We start from the raw sequence: 18,112 nt of genomic DNA on the forward strand, positions 1-18,112 counted from the left end.
AGTGGACTGCCTAAGTGGTAGAGGGTGTACCACAGGGGGCAGTGTGTCGTCTCCGCCGAAGTGAAGAGATCATAAGAACATAAGAAAGTTTACAAACGAGAGGAGGCCATTCAGCCCATCTTGCTCGTTTGGTTGTTGTAGCTTATTGATCCCAGAATCTCATCAAGCAGCTTCTTGAAGGATCCCAGGGTGTCAGCTTCAACAACATTACTGGGGAGTTGGTTCCAGACCCTCACAATTCTCTGTGTAAAAAAGTGCCTCCTATTTTCTGTTCTGAATGTCCTTTTATCTAATCTCCATTTGTGACCCCTGGTCCTTGTTTCTTTTTTTAGGTCAAAGAAGTCCCCTGGGTCGACATTGTCTATACCTTTTAGGATTTTGAATGTTTGAATCAGATTGCCACGTAGTCTTCTTTGTTCAAGACTGAACAGATTCAATTCTTTGAGCCTGTCTGCATACGACATGCCTTTTAAACCCGGGATAATTCTGGTCACACTTCTTTGCACTCTTTCTAGAGCAGCAATATCCTTTTTGTAACGAGGTGACCAGAACTGAACACAATATTCTAGATGAGGTCTTACTAATGCATTGTCAAGTTTTAACATTACTTCCCTTGATTTAAATTCAACACTTCTCACAATACATCTTGTTGGCCTTTTTTATAGCTTCCCCACATTGTCTAGATGAAGACATTTCTGAGTCAACATAAACTCCTAGGTCTTTTTCATAGTTCCCTTCTTCAATTTCAGTATCTCCCATATGATATTTATAATGCACATTTTTATTGCCTGCATGCAATACTTTACACTTTTCTCTATTAAATGTCATTTGCCATGTGTCTGCCCAGTTCTGAATGCTGTCTAGATCATTTTGAATGACCTTTGCTGCTTCAACAGTGTTTGCCACTCCTCCTATTTTTGTGTCATCTGCAAATTTAACGAGTTTACTTACTATGCCAGAATCTAAAGAGTCAAGAGACTGTTGCATGATCTTGGTTAGCGGTTTGTAAATAACTTTTCATTTCTTTGAGTACTATTGGGAGGATCTCAACCGGCCCAGGGGATTTGTTTATTTTAAGAGCTCCTAGTCCCTTTAACACTTCTGCCTCTGTTATGCTTAAGTTATTTAAAATTGGATAGGAACAGGTCGACATGTGGGGCATGTTGTCTGTGTCCTCCTTTGTAAAAACCTGTGAAAAGTAATCATTTAATATATTTGCTATTTTTTTCTTCATCTTTGATTTTGCCATTTGTGTCTCTTGCTGTTATAATATTGGAAAAACATTTTGGAATTGGTTTTCGCCCCCTTAGCAATGTTCATTTCTATCTCTCTCGGCCTTTCTAACTTCCTTTTTGACTTGTGTTTGCAGTTCCAAGTACTCTTTCTGTGTACTTTGTTTTTGGTCCCTTTTAAACGCTCTGTAAAGTGCCTTTTTTTGCTGAATATTTTTTTTAATTGATCTATTAAACCATTTTGGCCATTTTGTTTTAGATTTAGATTTGTCTACTTTTGGGATGTAATTGTTTTGCGCATCTAGTACTACATTTAAAAAAAAAAAAAACAGCCATCCTTTTTCTGTGGATGTTTTCTCTATTTTACTCCAATCCACTTCTGTTAGTATCTGTTTCTGCATCCTCCTGAATCGTTCCCAAATGCGCTCCACTACCTGAGGGTGGAGTCGCCAATCGGACGGAAGGGGACCCTCCCTCAAGAGGAGGTCCGCCGCCCAGTTCACTGCTCCCAGAATGTGTGTCGCCCGCAGAGACAGCAAGTTCCTCTCAGCCCACATCAAAAGCCTGAAGACAATGCAATGCAACCCCGGGGACTGTAGGCCACCCTGGTGGTTGACATATGCCACCACTGTTGTGTTGTCCATCTGGACCAACACATGCGTACTTCTTAGCACTGGGAGTGAATGGCAGAGAGCAAGGGCTCCAGCATGTTTATATGCAAGGACGTCCAGTGGTCCGAGCAGGATCTGCGGACTCCTCTGCCTTCCCAGACTGCCTCCCAACCCAAGTTGGAGGCATCTGTCATCACCACTTGGCAGTTGAAGACCACTCCCATATGTACACCCTCGCGCAGGTGAGAGGTTGTCCTCCACCAGCGTAGGGCTGCCAAGCATGCATGAGACACTGTCTGCCGAAGGTGTCTGTCGCGTTTGGGATTTAGGTGGAACGCATTGAACCATGCTTGTAGCAGGTGCATGCGGAGTAGACCCAACTGAAAGGCCAATATGGCTGCGGCCATCAGACCCAAGAGTTTCTGGCACAATAGGAGGTTGACCTGCGATCCTTGTCGAAACAGGGAGAGGCAACCCTGGATAGCTGCAGCTCTGTCATCTGACAGGTATGCGCGCATCGTACTGGAGTCCAGCCAGAGCCCCAAGTATGTCGGGCACTGCACCCGTGTAAACCGACTCTTTGCATCGTTGATGGTGAGGCCCAGCCTCGCCAGATGCTCTGTCACGACCGCTGCGTGGGCCACTGCTCCCTCTGGCGACTGGGAACAGAGCACGGTGGTGAGCACCCAGGTGTCCAAGGTGCAAGCGCGCCAGTACTGCAGCTGTTGTGCTAAAAAGGAGGACAGGGAGCGGGGCCTCGCACAGTATACCGTCCATATAGGTCATCAGCACGCTCACCGTGTTTGACAGGCGAGTTGCCTGCGCCTCTGCTGCATATGCCCGCTTGAGGTGCATTTCTGTCACCCTGCACTGAGGGTTCGGATCTCTGGCCAACCCACCCACCGGCAGGGCTGCGATGGTGGAGTCTACTGGGGGGAACCCCGCTAGGTCCAGCTTTTCCGCGCCTTCTAGAGAGGCAAGCGTTGCGCCCTGCTTCAGCACACTAGGACCTGAGGCCGGACGATTCCAGGAGGAGCATACCTCCTCCATAAATTCTGGGAAGGCCGGGAACTTTTGAGGACGAGAAGCCATCGCCTGTGTCCTGAAAACGGACCGGAGTGGTTCTGCCGCTGGCGTCCAGGTGACCTGCAGTAAAGCTGCAGCGCGTCCCATCAGAAACTGAGCTAGACACAAAGATGTTAAGAGACTTGCTCATCAAGAACACACAAAGTGAGTTAGTGGCTGAGCTGGGATTTGAACCAGGCTCCTGGTAGAAAGCCCCTTTCTTTAAGCACTGTCCCTCAATGTTACAGTATGTTTAACAAAATGTTATATAACATGACATTGCAATATCAGATTGGAATTAGATATATAATTATTTGTACTTACTGTACGATTGGCCCAACTGGTTCGGAGGGCCGTTCATCGTCGAATTTGTGTGCAATTCAGAACTTTGCGAAGCATGCATTAATCCCATGGAAGAATCAGTGATCAATTGTAATGTAATCCAATGGACAGATTGGTGATAGACTGAATGAAACAAGTATTTTCTTAAAACAACAGTTGGTGTTTACATAAAATCCAACAAAACATAACAGTACAAATAACTTTCATGTTATGTCTGGTAAAGTGGCATTCTCAAGCACAACTGGAGAAGTTCATCAATTAGCTGTTATAACATGTTACTGATAATAACACATACATTACGAGAATAGCAAAATTGTTCAACCTATATTGAGGCCATAAAGTTTGTCCTTCCATTTTACAACATTTGCAAGTAGTATAACAGTAAAGTTACAGTTTTTAACAAGTAACGAGATGAACAAGATGTTGTAAATAATGATTATGTATTATCCCGATTGTACTGAAAGCTTTCATCTGATTTTGCAAACTATCATAATAAGCTTGATCCGTTCATTTAGTATATTGTACAGTGCTCGAGTCCTGGCAGAACACACCGGAACGGAGTTCCGACACTTTTTTTGGAACCTTTTTGAAAATAAATATAAATCTTTTCCAGCAAACTGTTCTAATTTGACCACACACATGTGAAAATGTATCAAAGAATATCACCATCGCCTCATTCTGGACGTTGAGACAGTTCATGTGGGAGAAGTTAGACAACAAGAAGAAGGGTTGAAGAGCATAGACAGCAGCACTTTACCAGGCAAACTGAAACTCTGGTGCTTTCAGTTTGGTGTACTGCCAAAGCTGCTGTGGCCACTGGCTGTATACAAGGTTTCTTTGACAACAGCTGGGAAGCTGGATGCTTTAATCAGTTCATATATCAGGAAATGGTTGGGAGTTCCACGCTGCCTCAGCAGAGTGGGACTTTATGGTAAAGAAATACTGCAGCTACCAGTCTCTGCCCTAACCGAGGAGTTTAAGTGCGCCAAGGTCCGACTGGAAATGACATTAGTAGATTCACGCGACAAATGCGTAAGGGAGGCAGCACCTGTTTTGAAAACTGGAAGAAAGCGACCGGCAAAGAAAGTCGTGGAAGATGCAAAGGCTGCCCTTCGAATCGGTGATATTATGGGACAAGTTCAGCATGGAAGAGGGGGTCTTGGTCTCAGTTCAGCTGCTCCTACATGGCACAAGGTAACCCCAGCTCAATGGAGGAAGCTGGTAGTCAATGAGGTGCAAAAGCAGGAGGAGAGGGTGAGGTGTGTAAAGGTCAAGCAGGGAGAATGGATGAGATGGGAGAGTGTGGAACAACGCAAGATCAGCTGGCAAGACCTATGGACAATGGAACAGAACCGGATCAGTTTCCTCATCAGATCAACATATGATGTTCTCCCATCACCACAGAACCTAAACCTCTGGGTGGGTGAGGATCCCTCATGTCTTTTGTGTTCATCACCTGCAACATTAAGGCACATTTTGACAGGATGTAAGGTGGCTCTTAGCCAAGGATGGTTTACTTGGCGCCATGACCAGGTGCTGCGATGTTTGCAGCTGATGGTTTTGCAGCTGTCCAATCATTATTGAGTAGAGGAGGGACATAAATGTGCTAGGGCAGTGGTTCTCAACCTTTCCAGACTACTGTACCCCTTTCAAATCATCTGATTTATTATATTTACCCCCAATATTATTTTACTGATAAAGTACTTCTTTTCAAAAATCAGCCATAACATTACAAAACTGATACAACCCACTTTACTGAAAATGACTTTTTTAAAGTTTTACCATACAATTACAAAATAAAAATCTTAGAAAAAAAGTCATAATTAATGTTAGACATACTGTACTTGCATTTCAGTGTGATATTTGAGCCTGTTTTACACTTGCGACTCTCGACATTCTGGGAGGCAGTGAAGAGACACCAACAATTGTCTTTCTCCACATTGAGTCGGTTCCTGGCCTTTGACTTGATGGCAGTCATAGCAGAAAATGACACTTCACAAAGATATGTTGACCCAAATGACAACAGGATATCCAAACTTGGTTACCAAGGTCGGTGTACTCCTTTTGCACTAAGCACAAGAACTGTGTTAGAGTAGTCATTAAACTTAATTTCCAGACCACGGTCTGAGGACAGCTCAAGCAGACTTTCTTGTTGACTGGGAGAGAGGTTACAGCTGATAACACCTGGCAGAACAAATGGGTTTTTTATCCAGTCATACTGTTTTGCCTGCTCTTCAATGTTGGGGAAGTATGACTGGAACTGAGACAACAAGTGGACCAAATGGTCTGTTATTATTGCCTGAATTGTATTCTGCTCAATTCCCCCTGGGCACACTTCATTGAGATACGTGTCAAGCATTGGAAAACAGGTCAAGTCTTTGTCTCCACATTTGGATTTCCAGAATTCTGTTTTTCTTTATAAAAGCATTAACTTTGTTCTAGAGATTCAGAATATTAGTATCACAACCAGGGGCGGACCAGACTTTCATGAAGGGGTGTGTGTCAGGACTGTTATGAAGGGGGGATACAAAACATACCGTTAAAGTAAACAATATTGACATTTTTAATGAAAGAGGGGGTCCAGACACCCCCCCCCCCGATCCACCGATCACGACCTTGCATGGACAAATTCAGATCAGTCAGCTTGCTAAATATATCTGTGAGATACTAGGCAAGTTAAGCTAACCATATGGTACTGTCAAACAAAGAGGCAAGAATGGTGAATGATCAAGAAACATGTGAACTTCTGTGCCTAATTCAAACAGTCTCTGTAAGACTTTCCCTCTCGAAATCCAGTGAACATCCATATGTAGCAACAGTTGATGGTGTTCCGCCCCCAGCTCTTCACAAAGAATATGAAACAGATGAGCATTGAGTGGCCTGGACTTGATTAAGTTGACAACTTTAACAGATTTGTTTAAAACCTCATTCAGCTCACAACTCATCTTTTTTGAAGTGAGCACCTCTTTGTGAATTACACAGTGCACCCACTGCACCGAAGGATTTTCTTTTACCACCCCCAGATGGACTGGTTAGTTGAGAGATTTAATAAAACTCTCAAAGCCATGTTATGTAAGGCTATCCATAAAGATGATTATATATATATATAAAAAAAATCATAACAATAATAATCCAAAACAAACTGCACAGGGGCGGCGGGGTACCCAGTTCCAAAAATAAATAAATGTACAGGGCTTTCTACCGCCCTGCTACAAGGTGTAATTGAGGAATCTCACAGTGAGTGGTCAAGCCCCATTGTTTTGATGTCAAAACCTGATGGCTCCATACGATTTTCTATAGGAAATTAAACAGCATCTCAAAATTTGATGCCTATCCCATGCTGAGGGTAGGGTAGAGTTAATAGATCAACTGGGAACCACATGATATATCACCACACTGGATGTAACCAAAAGTTATTGGCAGGTTTCCCTTATGGAAGTGGCCAAGGAAAATATGTCTTTCTCCGCCCCCTATGGGCTGTTTCAGTACACGGTGTTGCCGTTTGGGTTACATTAGACAATGTCGCCATACACAGTACAGATTGGGACACACACCCCCTAAGTGCAGGCAGTACTACAGTCCATAAGAGGGGCGGGCTTAACCGCTAACCCAGCTAAATGCTCCATAGGTCTGGAGGAAGCTAAGTATTTGGGGTATACTATTGGCTGAGGTTTAGTAAAGCCTCAAACTAGTAAACTGGAAGCCATTCAAAGGTGGCCGAGGCCCATGAACAAAAAACAAGTCAGGGCGTTTTTGGCGGTAACCGGATATTACAGAAGATTTATACCTAGGTTTGCCTCAACCACTGCAGCTCTCACAGATTTAACCCGAGCCAGAGGTCCGGTCATGGTAAAGTGGAGCACCTAAGCGGAGTCAGCGTTCCAAGCACTGAAAGATGCCCTCTGTGCACAACCTGTGTTAGTCACTCCTGATTTTTGAAAGGAATTTGTTGTGCAAACGGATGCATCCGAAGTTGGGTTAGAGCAGTTTTGTCTCAAGAAGTGCGGGGTGAGGAGCACCCTGTCCTATTTCTGAGCAGAAAACTTTACGCAACCATAGAAAAGAAGTGCTTAGCAATTAAATGGGCACTCAAAACATTATTACCTCTAAGGAGACAGTTTAAGTTAATTACGGATCACGCCCCACTTACATGGATGCATCAAAATAAAGAAAAGAATGCAAGGGTAATGATGGCTTTTAAGCTTGCAGCCTTTTAACTATTCTATTGAGCACAGAGCTGGGGCCAAACAAGGTAATGCAGCTGGGTTGTCTTGAGTACACTTTTTTTTGCAAGGTCGCTAGACCCGATGGGTTTAGACTGAGTGTGTGTGGTAGTGTGGGTGAAAGTTATAGAGGGGCGATATGTTGGTCCCCAAATAGGGAGCAGTTTATATCCTCTGTAACATAGCAAAGAATAAATGTAGTCCTGAAGTCATGTGGAGGACTACATGACCTAGAAACCCTGGAGGGTTTTGAACATGGCCGATCAAGAATAAACCCAGAGTTGGTTAATGCGGCACACCTGCTGCTAATTTACTTAATGCGGCACACCTGCTGCTGATAAGTCAAGTTTGGTGCTGGAAAAAAGGGAGATCGGTGTGCTGAGCTCTATAAAGAAAAGGTATTATAGTTTGTGAAGACTTGTGTAAGTATCGGTAAACGGCTTAGCTGGACGATATTTAGTTAGAACTGAAACAAAGGTTTAGGTAGGACTCCAAAGGGGAGTTAGGGTTTTGTTTTGTTCTGTTTCAATCAAATAAAAGTAATCAATGCAGTAATCAATAAAAGTACAGGCACCGCCCTGTTTGAACTTCAAACACTGCTGTCTGCACTGGTTCATTTACACTAGAAGACAGCGGCCAAGATCCTGGAACGTGGCAATATTATTACAAAAGAAGGACTTTTGTCACACAATATAATCATCAGAGAACTGACTGTTTCTTTTTTCTGTCATTTTCATTTTTTTGCTGTCACTGCTTTCACTGACCTCACTACAACTGCGTTCACTGACCTCACTACAACTGCGTTCACTGACCTCACTACAACTGCTTTCACTAACACCACCGCTGCCGGTTATTTTAAAAATCTTATCCATTCTTTTAGTTCGCTGCTACCACACTACTGAACCTTACCGATCACAAGCAGCAATAACTGATTAAAACGCATGCCCAGTACAACAATGCATTTTAATCAGTTATAACATATACGTATGTTACATTACCTTATACAATTGTATAGAGCAGTATAAATAACAAGAAAAAAAATCGCACTCAAGTCCTTACAGGGAAAATTCATGATACCATTAACGTTTTTTTTATTTTTTTATTACTTATCTTTAAAATTATCTAAATGCTTCACATACCCCCTGGAAAGCCTCTGCGTAGCCCCTGGGGTACATGTACCCCTGGTTGAGAACCACTGTGTTACTGCATTAAACTGTGCTACACTTACCTCGGCAGAGCTCCCTTTGGCTTTTCTGATTGTCTGTTTCTTGATGCTATGTGACAGCTACCAAACTACTGCATGTCACAGTGAACAGAAAATCCCAGTGCAAGTGCAACATGCTATCCTTCAAAGGGATTTAGATGAAAAAAGTGACATTTTCATAAGGCGCCTTCTGAATTAAAAATAGGCTGCATAAGCCCAATGGGCTGCAATCTTCATTCAGGTGTCATGCAACGGCAATTGAAATAATAGAGAAATTATTACCAAGGGTGCCAAGGAGAAAGATGAAATTATCTAGTGATAATTACATTATTTAAAGAAGGAAACATGTTTTTTCTTTTGAGACCTATAGATGAAAGAAACCAAAAGGGTTGCTACAAGGTGTCTGTCATACTAGTAATACATTAAAGCCAAGCATATTCAGTCTTTATTATTCCAAGAATTTCAATGGGATATATATCATTTCTATCACCCTGATGTTTCAGAGACAGCTGACCTCAGAATATTTCTCTAGATTTCTCTGCACTACCTAAAATGCTCAATAAGAATTCTTGCAGTACAATTGCACATTGTGAATCCACAGGAAACATATCTGCTCAAAAGATGTAAATGTGGCTGTAGATGATCTTATATCTAGTTTTGGATGGTAACAGTCCAAATGTAATTTATGTGAGATTAGTGCTTGTGGAAAATTAATGGATTTCATAATGAAAAGATATTTGAGAATGCTGGAATAAATCATATTAAAAAAATATTTTGAAACACTCATTTAATAACAGGCGGGACTTTCTTTACATTAGGACAGTAGTTCTCAACCAGGGGTACACGTACCCCAGGGGCTACGAAGAGGCTTTCCAGGGGGCACGTGAAGCATTTAGATAAGTAGTAAAAAAAAAAAAAAAAAAACGTTAATGGTATCATGAATTTTCCCTGTAAGGACTTGAGTGCGATTTTTTTTCTTACGTCAGTTTCTGATCGCACCATCCGTTGCTTTTTGAGCGAAAGTGGGCTCCATGGAAGAAGACCCAGGAGGACTCCACTTTTGAAAGAAAAACATAAAAAAGCCAGACTGGAATTTGCTAAAATGCATATTGACAAGCCACAATCCTTCTGGGAGAATGTCCTTTGGACAGATGAGTCAAAACTGGAGCTTTTTGGCTTTTTATGTTTTGGGGCTGCTTTGCTGTGCCTGGCACAGGGTGCCTTGAATCTGTGCAGGGCACAATGAAATCGCAAGACTATCAAGGCATTCTGGAGCGAAACGTGTCAGAAAGCTCTGTCTCAGTCGTAGGTCATGGGTCCTCCAACAGGATAATGACCCAAAACACACAGCTAAAAGCACCCAAAAATGGATAAGAACAAAACATTGGACTATTCTAAAGTGGCCTTCTATGAGTCCTGATCTGAATCCTATCGAACATCTATGGAAAGAGCTGAAACTTGCAGTCTGGAGAAGGCACCCATCAAACTTGAGACAGCTGGAGCAGTTTGCTCAGGAAGAGTGGGCCAAACTACCTGTTAACAGGTGCAGAAGTCTCATTGAGAGCTACAGAAAACGTTTGATTGCAGTGATTGCCTCTAAAGGTTGTGCAACAAAATATTAGGTTAGCGGTCCCATCATTTTTGTCCATGCCATTTTCATTTGTTTTCTTATTTACAATATTATGTTGAATAAAAAATCAAAAGCAAAGTCCGATTTCTATTAAATATGGAATAAACAATGGTGGATGCCAATTACTTTTGTCAGTTTCAAGTTATTTCAGAGAAAACTGTGCATTCTTCGTTTTTTGTGGAGGGGTACCAACAAATTTGAGCACGTCTGTATATGTTATAACTGATTAAAATGCATGCCCAGTACAGTACTTGTTGTCTACTAGTCAGTTATTGCTGCTTGTGATCGGTAAGGTTCAGTGGTGTGGTAGCAGCGAACTAAAAGAATGGATACGATTTTAAAAAGAACCGGCAGTGGTGGTGTCAGTGAAATCAGTTGTAGTGAGGTCAGTGAAAGCAGTTGTAGTGACGTCAGTGAAAGCAGTTGTAGTGAGGTCAGTGAAAGCAGTTGTAGTGAGGTCAGTGAAAGCAGTTGTAGTGACGTCAGTGAAAGCAGTTGTAGTGACGTCAGTGAAAGTAGTGACAGTAAAAAAATGAAAATGACAGAAAAAAGAAACACTGTCAGTTCTCTGATGATTATATTGCTATTGGATTTACATGTACGAGTACTGATCCCCCTCAAGCCTTGTGTTTCTTTTGTGGAGAGAAATGATCAAACAACCGGATGAAGCCGGCTCATTTGCAACAACACTTGAAGACAAAACACATTGTGCATGTTGGTAAGCCAATTCTTTTTCTTTCAAAGAAAGCTTGCAGAGTTTCAGACCTGCCAGATGAAAATAATAAAAGCTGCAACTATTTCAACAAAAGCACTGGAGGCCTCATATGCAGTCTCCCTTTTTGTAGTGAAGTCAAAGAAGTTGCACACAATTGCAGATCTTATTCTGCCTGCGGCTGCAGCGTTTGCAGAAACCATGCTCAATAAAAAAGCAGCCGGTGCCAGTTGAAGACATGTCTGAGGATATAGTCTCTCGAGTTGTTGACAAACTTAAGAAAAAATTTGCCTTCAACCTCATGAATCCACCAATATTAGCGGAGAAGCTCAGCTAATTGCTTTCATTCGATACTCTGAATATTATGATATCAACGAGCACATACTGTTTAAAAGTATGTAGACTAACACAACAAAAGAAATTTTCATGGTAATTGATCTTTTTTTCTGAACATGATTTGAGTTGGAACTTTTGCAGATGTATGTGCACTGATGGGGCTGCTGCAATGACGGGGAGGGCAAATGGCCTTGTTGCTAGAATCAGGAAAGAAAATCCTTTGGTGCAGTGGGTGCACTGTATAATTCACAGAGAGGCACTCACTTAAAAAAAGATGAGTTGTGAGCTGAATGAGGCTTTAAATGAATCTGTTAAAGTTGTCAACTTAATCAAGTCCAGGCCACTCAATGCTCATCTGTTTCATATTCTTTGTGAAGAGCTGGAGGTGGAACACCATCAACTGTTGCTACATATGGATGTTCGCTGGCTTGAGAGGGAAAGTCCTACAGAGACTGTTTGAATTAGGCACAGACGTTCACATGTTTCTTGATCATTCACCATTCTTGCCTCTTTGTTTGACAGTACCATATGGTTAACTCAACTTGCCTAGTATCTCCCAGATATAATTAGCAAGCTGAATGATCTGAATTTGTCCTTGCAAGGTCGTGATCATCAGCGGATTGTTTACTATAACGGTATGTTTTGTATCAGGTCTCTCCCCCCCCCCGTCATGAAAGTCTGGTCCACCCCTGGTCGCGATACTAATGTTCTGAATCTCTAGACAAAGTTAATGCTTTTATAAAAAAACAGAATTCTGGAAATCCAAATGTGGAGACAAAGACTTGACCTGTTTTCCACTGCTTGACACGTATCTCACTGAAGTCTGCCCAGGGGGAATTGAGCAGAATACAATTCAGGCAATAATAACAGACCATTTGGCCCACTTGTTGTCTCAGTTCCAGTCATACTTCCCCAACATTGAAGAGCAGGCAAAACAGTATGACTGGATAAAAAACCCATTTGTTCTGCCAGGTGTTATCAGCTGTAACCTCTCTCCCAGTCAACAAGAAAGTCTGCTTGAGTTGTCCTCAGACCGTGGTCTGGAAATTAAGTTTAATGTCTACTCTAACGCAGTTCTTGTGCTTAGTGCAAAAGGAGTACACCGACCTTGGTAACCAAGTTTGGATATCCTGTTGTCATTTGGGTCAACATATCTTTGTGAAGTGTCATTTTCTGCTATGACTGCCATCAAGTCAAAGGCCAGGAACCAACTCAATGTGGAGAAAGACAATTGTTGCTGTCTCTTCACTGCCTCCCAGAATGTCGAGAGTCACAAGTCAAAAACAGGCTCAAATATCACACTGAAATGTAAGTACAGTATTTCTAACATTAATTAACTAAGATTTTTATTTTGTAATTGTATGGTAAAACTTTAAAAGTAAGTCATTTTTCAGTAAAGTGAGTTGTACCACTTTTGAAATGTTATGGCTGATTTTGAAAACAAATACTTTATCGGTAAGATAATATTGGGGGTAGACAAGATAAATCAGATGATTGAAATGGGTACAGAAGTCTGGAAAGGTTGAGAACACATTGGAGTTATACATTTCTGGACATAGGCAGGATTGGGGGTGTGCTTTTTACAACATAAATGTGTTCAACAGGCAAAGCTGCAGTATCAATTTAACGGTAGGTTATTATCATAACGCTGGTTCCCTGAAATAGAAATGTAACCATTACCAAATGGGTATTAACCCTTTGCGGTCCATTTATTCAGCGCGTCTCAGGTGTGTCAGGTCCAATTTAATTTCACATGCGCAGTTTATTTTAGACGCGCTGTTTAGAAGTATTTTTTCACAGTAAAACAGGTTTAAAAGGCACTGCATATCAACAGGACACTCAGCACTGCATCTCCAGCCCCGCCCCACCCCTTGTTCGCTATATTTTTTACATACCTTGTAATAGTAGTACATACTGATAAATCATCTCCTGATCACTCGTTTTATCACCAAACTCCTCAATAATGCGATCCAGTTCATTATTTTATTACTATAACATCTAAAAAAAGCTCTGCAAATGTCTGCGATATTCTTTGAGCGCTGGATGCAGAAGCAGCTATCTTGTTTGTTTATGTCCGTGTTATCTATGTAGTGTCAGGGCTATGTGTATTCATGAGTGTGACAGGATGGCGCAAGGGATAAGGCCCAGAGACAGACTGCAGTTCAACCAAAAGACTTTTAATAAATAAAAGACACAAAATAAACAGGCACGAGGGCCAAACAAAAGGTTTTTTAAAACACAAACAGTAAACACAAAGTAAAACTTACAAAAATAAGGCTTCCAGGCGGAGCTTTGCCTTCACTGGAATACAAAAATTCAAAAAAACAGCACACAAAGAAAAACCCAGCAAGCAACACAAAATACCTGCTTGCTTCCTCAGCTACCTCTCTCTACTGAGGAGCTGAGGCCTCCTTTTATGTCAGGTGGCTCGGTGCTAATTGATTGTTAATTATTCCCACCTGACACAATAGACCTGGGCAGGGAGGAGAAGTTAACCCCATCCCTGCCAATATTTACAATGGCAGAGCCCTGCTCTGCCACAATGAGATACGTCCCTTTTTTTTTTTTTTGGCTTCTCTCGGCTCCTATCGGTCTCACTCGGCCATTGAATGGTTTTCTCGGCTTTTTCCGGAGAAAAAACGACTAGAGATCTGTTTTTTACGTCTTTTTGATGATGTCAGACAGGGTCCGACATTGGACCGGAAAGGGAAAATTGCAATGTCGGACCAGGTCCGACATAGGACAGCAAAGGGTTAGCCTCTTTAAGACCTAAAACCTGAATAAACATATCAAAGCTGCTCACAGAGCATCTGAGATGCAGTAATACCTGCCCCCCAGGGCGTGAAAGTACTGCACACACAGAATTCAGTGTCATTTTTCCTTCAAGCCTGCTATAATCATGGACGCAGCGACTATGAAGGTCAATGGTTACATTTATATTTCAGGGAACCAGGGTTATGATAATAACCTAACACTCCCTTTCAAGTATTAAATGTAGCCATTCCCGAATGGGTGAGAGTACCCAAACCATCGCAAGGGCACAATTGCTGCACGATCAGAATACTACAAGCTAAGCTGAGGCTGCCTTGTACATTAACATTTGGGACCCCAGTAACAAGTAGCTAGGGCTAAAACATTGAGGGAGAAACTCACCTCTATGCCTGTGTTGTAAGGGTTGACTCGGAATCTGCCTTAACACAGTTCCAAAGCCAGAGTTTTGAGGATCCATGACATTTATTTTATAGAACCTAGTAAAGGTATGGGGAGTAGCCCACACTGCTGAATTGCAAATGTCCTTGACAGATGCACCCTGGAATAAAGCCCATGAATTTCCCATGTCCTTGGTGGAATGGGCAGTGAGCTTTTCTGAAGGGGGCAAGGCTCGCTCATAGGCAGTCATGACAGTATCTGCTATCCATTTGGACAGCCTCTGCTTACACAGGGCTTGACCATGGGACTTAGCAGACAAAAATGGTTCAGACTGCCTCCAACTTTTCATCCTGTCAACATAATATGCTAGTGCCCACACAGGATAGAGCGTATGAAGCTGCCGCTCTCTGTCAGACTGGAAAGGAGGTGGATGGAAAGCCACCAATTCCACAGACTGGTTGACAAGCACACTCCTAGATAGGAGGCTGTCCGAGAAGAGAAGGTGTGAGCTGGCTCTTCGCATGATTCATCATAAGACCCAACCATTGGAGGTGGCTGGTGACAAGTTCTGTGTGAGCGTCTGCCTGAGCTGGAGACTGGGCATAAATGAACAAGTCGTCCAAATAATGGAGTACTCCGATATCTTTGAGTCTCAATGGGGCCAGGAAAGCTTCCATGCACTTCGAAAAGACACAGGGAGCTAGAGAGAGGCCAAACGGCAAGACCCAGAACTCGTACGGTTCCCTGAAAGGCGAACAGCAGGTACTTCCTGCACGCTGGTTCTATGGGGATGTGGAAATATGCGTCTTAGAGGGCCACTGTGGTGAACCAGTCGTCGGGCCTCATTGACTGCAACAGCTGTTGCATCGTAAAAGTTTTGAACCGCCTCTGCTCAGATACAGGTTGACGTGTCTGAGGTTAAGGATTGGTCTGAGGCCATCATCCCGCTTGGGCACCAGGAAGTATCTAGAGTAGAACCCTTCATCCAACAGGAGGGGGTGTACCTACAAATAGCCCGCTTTTACAGCAGAGCTGCTACCTCCTGAGATATCACTGCGGCGTCTTGCAGATCCGTGACTGATGTTGGAGTCACGTGCCGAAAGGGAGGGGGACCGTGCTTGAACTGCAGAGTAGCCAGTTTGAATGGTAGTAAGCACCCAGATGCCCGTGGTGCACTGATGCCAATTCCCCCGATGGCTCCCTGAGAAGGGGCCCTAGGGCCACTGCTCACCTTGTGGCTTGGCCTGCTAGGGCCGGGGGTGCCAGTTTGCCGCTTGTTTGCGCACTGGTGGTGGTCAATTTTTTTGGAAGCAAGTGCACCGGCTCCTTTGTGGATTCCCGCATGCGGTGAAAGCGCTGCAGCATCTCGTCTACCGCGGGACCAAAGGTATGCCAAGGTGTAATAGGGGCATCCAACAGTGGTGCTTTGTCCCCATCAGGCACACGTGCCTGGGAAAGCCACAGCTGACTTCGTGCGACTACCAGCACAGCCAGGTTTCTACCCACCACCTTCCAATTCTGTTTAGACAGACAGAGCAGGTGATTATTAACCAGGCGCTGCTCATCCAGCTGTAGTGGTGATGGCCTGTGGCTGGGACTGCAGCAAATGTGACTGGTATGCTACCAGAATGCTGTTAAAGTTGCCCAGCCATGCAGAGAACGCACTGGCTGAATCGGACTGCTTAAGGATCACCTCCGAGACCCAACAATGCTTGTTGTGAAAAATAGTGTCCTTAGACAGGAGAGCTAAATTAGGCGCCTGTACCAATGCCGCAATAGAAGCCTTCACTGGTGGAAACTGGGCTAGGCCCAGCTTCTCCGCATCGTGCACCCTATATAGGGTATCCAGAGAACGAGAAACAGCCAGAGCTGTAGACGGGTGAGCCCAGGACGACTGGATCTCAAATATCCAGGTGCACCGGGGTGGATGCAAGAGAGGCTTGCAGGCTCGTTATTGAAGACTGACTGCCTTGCCTTACCTTCTGTAGACCAGGGCACCTGCAAGTCTGCAGTAACCCTCTTCATCAATGGCATACGCTCTGCTGACAGGGAGAGCTTAACCGCAGGGGATATGCTATATGACTCTACGCCTTCAGGAACAGACAGGAATGCCTGTTTGCCCACCTCCTCAGAGGCGTCGATGGAGAACACATCATCTTGCTGCCAATCTGCACTCGTAGCCCCCTGGGATGCCAAAGGGACTGGTGGGGCCAATGGTACCAAACTTTCATGAAGCAACTCTGCAAGGACAGTTCCCTGGTGGGAAACTTCAGCCCAGAGCATTTCCGTTTGCTCTATGTCCTCTGATCGTTCGGACCAGTAACTCTTCCTCAGAGGAGAAGGAGAGAGAGGAGGATGAAGGAGACCGTGAGGACAGCTTCCTCCATGAACTACTTTCCCAGGTGCGTCATCTGGTCTCCCTTGGCACAGAGCCATGGGGGGAGGCTGCAGCCACCTCTCTGACAGAGGGTCTTGGGGAAGAGCACTGTGCAGGAGTGAAGGACGCAGAGCACTCTGTAGAGCTGCGGGAGACATATTTCACCAGTGTACGCTTGGAGAAATGCGCACAAAACTTGCAGAAGTTTACCAGTTTACTCCTTTGCATGTAGCACCAGGTCGGTACGGTATGGTACAGTACGGAAATGGAACAGTAGCGGGATGGTACGGGTTGGTTCGGTGCCTATAGCACCGGGTCAGTACGGTATGGTGCTGATGGTACGGTACGGTACACTACTGGTACGGTTTATATCGGCACCATACCGTTGCAGTAACCTCGGTCCCTGTTCGGTACGGCACGGTACCAGGGTAGGAATGGAGTGGGTCAGTAACCTTGTTGGTCTACTCAGTTCCCAGTTACCGCGGATAGAAATGTACATCTGTGGGAGGGATTCCCAAAGCAGCCTCTTGGTCCTGCGCAGCGCTGCTGAGCCCAGCAGCTGCTCTCACTACACATGTACCACAGCACGCAATGCAGACAAGCCTGTGCATAGTATAATGAGAAAAGAAAATATTTCTCTCATACAATAACAGAGTAATACAATTACTTAAATTATACAAACTGTCTCTAAATTCTGGACGAAGCCAAAATTGCAGCTTGGGGGGGAGCTATTGCAGCTTGGAGGGGAGCAAAGTCAGCCTACTTATGTAGCTTGATCCCTGGGAAGGGGTGACTCAAGCCGACGGTTTCACGCGGGTACAAGGCTGCAGTGGGATGTAACAAACAACAGACTGTAGTGCACAAATACGTGTATTAGTAAAACTAATACAGCAATTATTTGTAATATAATTGTAATATAATTTTCTAATAAAAAAACAAACAAACATTCTTCAGCATCGCTCCTTATTGCAAAAGCAAAGCAGCTCCATGCAATTGGTGAGAAGCTGATGTTTACCTGTCTCAGGTAACATGTGGTGTTAAGGTCAGGCAAGTCCAATGCATAGTAGGAGTGCAGTCTAAACAGGTGGGTCTTGATGAGGTAACATGAGAGTAGCGAAGTTGAGAGAATACAAGCAGCAGAACTTTGAATGAGCAAAATGTGCAGATGTCAGGACTGCCCAGTCCCTGACCACATTCCGGCGCCTCCTTAAGACTCACCTCTTCAAACAG

Source organism: Acipenser ruthenus, chromosome 2 (genome assembly GCF_902713425.1).
Source record: "Acipenser ruthenus chromosome 2, fAciRut3.2 maternal haplotype, whole genome shotgun sequence".
Classification (NCBI taxonomy): Eukaryota; Metazoa; Chordata; class Actinopteri; order Acipenseriformes; family Acipenseridae; genus Acipenser; species Acipenser ruthenus.